At 38.8% G+C, this 6,497-nt stretch overlaps 1 long non-coding RNA gene across 1 annotated transcript; it reads left to right on the top strand.

The window, feature by feature from the left end:
* Positions 1 to 3,310: 3,310 nt before the first annotated feature.
* LOC143858036 (uncharacterized) lies at positions 3,311 to 5,045 on the top strand. The gene is made up of 2 exons (XR_013238845.1): positions 3,311 to 3,880; positions 4,663 to 5,045. It is a non-coding gene; the product is annotated as an uncharacterized LOC143858036 (long non-coding RNA).
* Positions 5,046 to 6,497: the final 1,452 nt, after the last annotated feature.

Here is a 6,497-nt window from a genome sequence, read left to right as displayed (position 1 = left end):
AAGACTCCCTCCCTCTTCCGAGGGGCTCAAGTTGGATACATTTCTGCTGGGGGAGACGAGGAGGTGAGTCAGGTGACTCTCCTTCCCCTCTTCCCCTTGTTTGTTGCTACTTGAAAGTCACGACGTTCTTGCTTCCTTGTGAGAGGACTGATTTTTACTTGTTTAGGGAAGCTAGCCATGTGGGCGACATTCTTTCCTTTGATCTTTAGAACATCAGGACCAAACCTACATGTTCTTAGTCATAGTAGCCTGAAATGTTCTAGTTGGATGGCAAACTCGCTCCCCAGGAAACTTTACTTCGGAAGCTAATACCTTGCTTCGATTGGAAGAAAAACATTCTGATGGAAAATTTTTTTGCGGGAAAAAATTTTCTTTCCAAGATTCAGAGGGAAATGAGGAAATGATATGATTATGGTTAATTTAGGGAGATATTATCATAAATTGAAGGTCATGTAAAAATTGGTTAGGATTGGTTCAAGTTATCTATTTTGGTAAGTAAAAAAAAGTCGAAAATTATAGAAATATTTTCCTTTCCAAATTTTTTCATAAAATCCCCACAATCCAAACAGGGTAAGTTCTTCTTGCTTTCTAAATTTAGGGAAAGTACGCTTTCTACATTTTTTTCTCTTGATAATTAAGTTTGGGGCAGATATAAATCGACTCCCAAATATCTTAAATCGACTCCCCATGTGTCTATCTCTCTCTAACCTAGAGGAGAGAGAAAGGCACATGGGGAGTCGATTTAAGATATATGGGAGTCGATTTATCACTCCCCTTAAGTTTATGCTTCCAATTTAGGTGATTATTTCTTCTTAAAAGAATACTTTCTCCTTTTGATAATAGTGAAGGAATGAATGTATTTAAAAAAATACATTGAAAACTTCAAATCATCTTAATTTCAAATAAAAATTATGTGCATCTTTTTTCAAACACTTAGACATTAGGCTTAATTCAAATCATCTTAAATTTCAAATAAAATTATGTGCATCTTTTTTCACACTTTGACATTAGCCTTAATACATAAATAAAATATGTGAAATTGTAAATTCCTAAAAGTTGTGATTATAATTAGTTACAAAATCTTCTTGTCAACTTGTAATCCTTACCTATATTAACCATCCCTCCCTAACCTTCTATAAGCTTAGTCTATGTACTTCGTGTTCACTTCTAATTAGGCTTAATACTTGCTTCATATTGACTTTCAATGATGTTCCCTACACATTTTCCCTTTACTTTAGAAGTATTCGCGTCTCACATATATTCTTTTCTAAATCCTTTGCTCCCCACTTTCACTTCTCGTACTCGCTTCCCACTCTCGCAACTATGGTTTTAGTCTCATGCCAATCGGACATCCAACTAGAAGAACACAGGCAAGGTTCACTTGAAGAATGCTTAGTATTGTGCTCCGCATCTCCTTGTGCCACTTCCAAGCCATTAGAAGCCAGTGTCCTACAACGGTCACCTCCCTTCTAACATTGGCTCTGATTTCACTTGTCACGGGCGTAGGTGCTATAATCATGAATGAAGGGACTACAACAAAAATCAAAATTTTACCTTTTCTTCTTGGAACCATAAACGAGGCTTGATAGATCAGAGGTGTACGATGATCCAAACAAGATGTTCTAAACAGCATTTGGCCAGAATTATGGTCCCAGCAGACATGGCAAAATCGACCCGCACCATCGGGTCGACCTAACCCACCCGCAAATTTGCGGAAACGGGTTGACATTTGAATGACCTGTCAAAATTGACCCGCGGGTCACTCAACCCGCCAAAACAGGGGTTGGGTCGGGTGAACCCTCGGGTACCCGCAATTCATTTTTTCTTTTTTCATTTTTTGGTTTGAGTGGCTGGAATAGTTGACTTAAAATGAATTCACCCACTAATTTTCAAGATGGACGGTACAGCCCACACCATAGTATGATCCAAACCGTCCATTTGATGGACCACAACGTAAATAGGTTGTGCCCCAAAAATCATTTCCATAGGATAATCCCAACCGTCCGATCTATAGAAATTTCCATAATGTGAGTCCCTCTTTAGATCAGAGGGCACAACCTATTTACGTTGTGGCCCATCAAATGGACAGTTTGGATCATCCTATTGTGTGGGCTGTACCGTCCATATTGAAAAATAGGGGGTGTATTCAATTTAATTCCATTATTCCAGCTAGGGGTGGACATGGTTCGGTTCGGTTTTGGGGTATACCCAGAACTGAACCATATATAATCGGTTCCCTGAAATTGGAACAAGAACCAAACCATATATGTTTGGAACCGAACCGAACCAGAACCATATATAATCGGTTCGGTTCTGGGTTTACCCAACCTTCACCAAATGTAGATATTTTGCCTAATCGTATTTAAAATCGGTTTGGTCCTATTTATATATGAACTACAAAGACTAACATGTACGAATTTGGAATAATCATGCACAAATTTGCACAAATTTGGGCAATGCAAGAATTATATATGACCTACAAACATGCACAAATTGGAATAATCAAGCACAAATTTGGGGGGGTGAATTAAAATTTTAAAGGCAAAGCAACACGTTAAAGAGGGGTGAATTAAAAGGGGGTGGGGTGATTTTATCAAGCGATGAGGCATTGGGTTTTAAGGTGAGGGTCGGTTCTCGGTTCGGTTTTCGGTTCCGGGATCCCAAACCCAGAACCGAACCGAATTTCCATTGGTTCCAGGATATTGGAACCGGAACCGAACCATATAAATATGGAACCAAACCGAACCGAACCATATGTGCCGGTTCGGTTCGGTTCCTTGGTTCGAACCGGAACCATGTCCACCCCTAATTCCAGCCACTAAAACCAAAAAACAGAAAATAAAAAACGAATTGCGGGTACCCGTGAGTACCCGTGGGTTCACTCGATCCAACCCCTGTTTTGGTGGGTTGGGCGATCTGCGGGTCAATTTTGATGGATCACTCAAATATAAACCCGTACTCGCAAATTTGCGGTGGGTTCGGGCGACCCAGAGGCACGGGTCGATTTTGCCAGGTCTAGTGCCCGTAGGACACCCTTTAAGCATCATTTAATTGCGCTTGGAATCTTGAATTTACAGATACTTTGAGACTTTTACACACATTTTGAGATTTTTTTCCTCAAAGTGTGTAAATTCAAGATCCCAAGCGCAATTAAATGATGCTTAGCAACAATTTTGCATAAAGCCATTTAGCGGCTCACTATTTCAGTAGAGAACAACCATCTCAGATGAATTAAATGAATACAACAAAATCTGCTTAGAGGAGGCTATTCTCTCTGAAAATGTGAGCTGCGAAATGGCCTTCTGCCAAATTGCCTAGCAAGTCCCAAATCATGGATAAGGCTACAAAGTTAAAATCATGAATAAGCAAATCTAATCCTTTGTTAGAAGCGTTCTAAATAGTTTCCAGCATCAATGGAACCAATCCCAACTCTAACCAAGTGTTTGACAATCCCAGAGAAATCTCTAATCTGTAGTATCTGCGGAGAATTCAAAAGATAAGGCGTGACAAGATATGCTTGAAAGGAATTGGATAAGGATCACTATGTGAGCTATATTATATTATTATATCATCCACATATACTAAATGGGACAGAGATGTCGATTGTATCAAAGAGGTAAGGAGTGTTATAAATTGGAATGGATAGAAAACTCTTGCTCGAGCCACCTTTCCTCTATTCCTCTCATCTAAAGAGTTAAAAAGATAAGATGTGTAGGAAGGTAGTTTGCAAGGAATGTGGGAAGTTCACATGGAGTGGCTGTGGAAAGCATGTGGTTTCTGTCTATGAGAACATAGACAAAGGCAAGCATTGCTTATGCCGCCCATGGCCCGGCGTCGTAATGCCAACAACCGAGCAGCAATTGGCTGCCACAACCTCAAAGTGAAGATCTCTCTCTCTCTCTCTCTCTGGTGTGACTCAAATCGATTTTTGGGAATTCTGTTTGAGCTTTTTTCTGAAACTACCAGTAGCTCCAAAAGCTTTAGCTGTTGGAGGTGTAATTAAATCTTTTATACTTTAACACTCCCCCTCACATGTGGCCCCTCTTTCTTACGGTTGCCCTACATGTAGCACATGTGGCCCCTCTTTTGGGTTCTGTCCATTGCATGTGGATTTTGCTATCAAGGAGGTTTGAACCAGGCATTTACTCTGATACCATGTGAAACTACAAGTAGCTCCAAAAGCTTAAGCTGTTGGAGGTGTTATTAAATCTTTTATACTTTTAACACTTGTATCATAAAATCGGGTTGGGTTTGTGTCGACTCCAATTCATTTTTCAGCAAAAGCTCAACTCAACCTGACCGAAGTTGCACCTACTCTCTCCCAAGTTGCACCCAAGGTTTTAAATTTCGGTTTCGGGGGTCATTTCGGACCTAGCTGAAATTCAGTAAAGACGCTTGAAATTTCGAATTTCTGGGCCAACTTTTTTTTGGTAATTTTGGCTGAAATTTGGGAGATGAATAAAAAATTAAAATTTTTAAAAAAATTTCACCGAAATTGACGAAATTTCGGCCAAATTTTCTGAAATTTGGTACGTTTCGTCAGTTTTGGATTTCGGTAGTTTCGGTTTCGGTCTTCACCAAAATCTCTCTCTCTCTCTCTCTGCATTCCAATTTCTCCAGTACATAATACCAACTTTTGATTATTTGTGATGATCATTGCAGGTAAATGGAATCTTGATGAAGAGGGAGGCAAGATGACTATCAATAAAATAAATAGAGATGAAGTGATGTTGGGCATGGACCCTTGCTCGCTGACTTGCACCTCTAATCTTCTCTCTCTTTTAATGTAGCTATCTTTGGCTCAAAAACCAGAGATGAAGTGAGATTACTAAAGTAATGTTTTTCTCTCTTTTAATAAGCTAGTTATGTGTGCTTATGATAGAGAGAGGCACTTAACTGTGCCTCTACTTTATTTTTCTTCTTTACTCTTTATGTATTTTTTCAACTAGAGAAACTCCTGCAACAATAAATTGGACATGTACCCAATAAAATCAGTTTCATGTAATGTTTTGAGTGATTGTTAACAGTTCTAATTTCTTTGTGCATTTACAATGATGGTTACCCTTATTATAGATTTAGGGTGTATTCGGCAAGGCTGTTTGGAAACGACTCTGGGCCACTCCGGAGAATCTCATTTTTTAGAGACACGCCAAATGGAAAATGAGGAAATGGGCTTTTTGGGTAGTCTTTGCCTAAGAACATTTTTTTTAAAAAATTTCAGCTTTTCTCATTTGCTGCACGTAAAAAACCAGGATTTGAGTTTTTTTAAAGAATGATTGGGTTTGAGCTTCAAGTGTTAGTTGTATGAAATTACAATTGCATCTTCATTAGTAGGAGATGATCACAAAAAGAAGGTTATTTTAATTAAGTGTTCCTCTATTCTTGTTCTTCGTGTCTACATTGCAAGAGGACTAAGCGCATTAGTAAACCATAGGTAGATTTATGGCTCGAATTCTCTCATGTCAACACCCCCCGAAGCAAAGGATAGAGATATTCCTGGGATGGAAAAACCACATATTTTTGTGTTTGGGTGAAACTTTTATATTAGGATAGGGGTAGAGATATTATATAAGATCTTGGTTATAGACCAACGATGTAACTTTATAATCTTCGAATAGTAGAAGCATTTTTTTTTTTTGAAAAGGAATAGTAGAAGCATTTTGATCTTTTTTTATTCGTTAACGTAGACACATCGGCTAAACTATTAAAATTTCTTATGTTCTCACTCGTCCTTGCTTGATTCCTCCAGTTTTTTGGCTTTTCCATCAAAACCTAGATTGACATTTTCACAGCAACCCTAATTTTTTAGAGAAAAGTGTTCCTAAGCTATAGCTTAGATAGCTTATTTGAGCTATAGCTCAAAAACACATGTGGCCAACATTTTTTTGGGATCCAAAGCATTCATTTGGAAGGCCCATCTATGGATAGGGTGTGTACCAAAAATCAGCCCTATAGGTTCATCCTAGCCCTGACTGTGTGTCCATGTTTTCTACCCATATTTTCCCTCAACAGATGGCAGGGCTAGGATGATCCTATAGGGCTGATTTTTGGTACACACCCTATCTATGAAAGGGCCTTCCAAATGAATGCTTTGGATCCCCAAAAAATGTGAGGCCACATGTGCTATAGCTTAGATAAGCTATAGCTTAGGAACACTTTCCTCAATTATTTATTGGGAGTGGTTAATACTAAGCTAAGGAAGGTTTGTTTGAACTATCACAGCAATCAGTTTGGAATTTTTGAGAGCAACATAGCTCACATACTTATCAGTGACTCTGCAACTTTAGATGGATGTACTGCTTGCCTTTCCCATATTAAAATTAGCCTATTAAGGCTTAACCTAAATTATTAGAGATTCTAATGGACACAGATTTTTTCGTAGGCAAGTTGGTATCGAACCTCCGACCTCTGAGCTCTGGGTTGAAGAACAAAGCCTTGACCATTGAGCTAGAGGCTCAATTACTTGATGATCTAATGGATTCAGACTATCTGAAGGT

Source organism: Tasmannia lanceolata, unplaced genomic scaffold, assembly GCF_043159265.1.
Source record: "Tasmannia lanceolata isolate RefF3 unplaced genomic scaffold, GAP_Taslan_0.1 ptg000025l, whole genome shotgun sequence".
In the NCBI taxonomy this organism is placed as follows: domain Eukaryota; kingdom Viridiplantae; phylum Streptophyta; class Magnoliopsida; order Canellales; family Winteraceae; genus Tasmannia; species Tasmannia lanceolata.
Note: the sequence above shows the minus strand (reverse complement) of the source record. Positions and strands in the feature narration are given on the sequence as shown.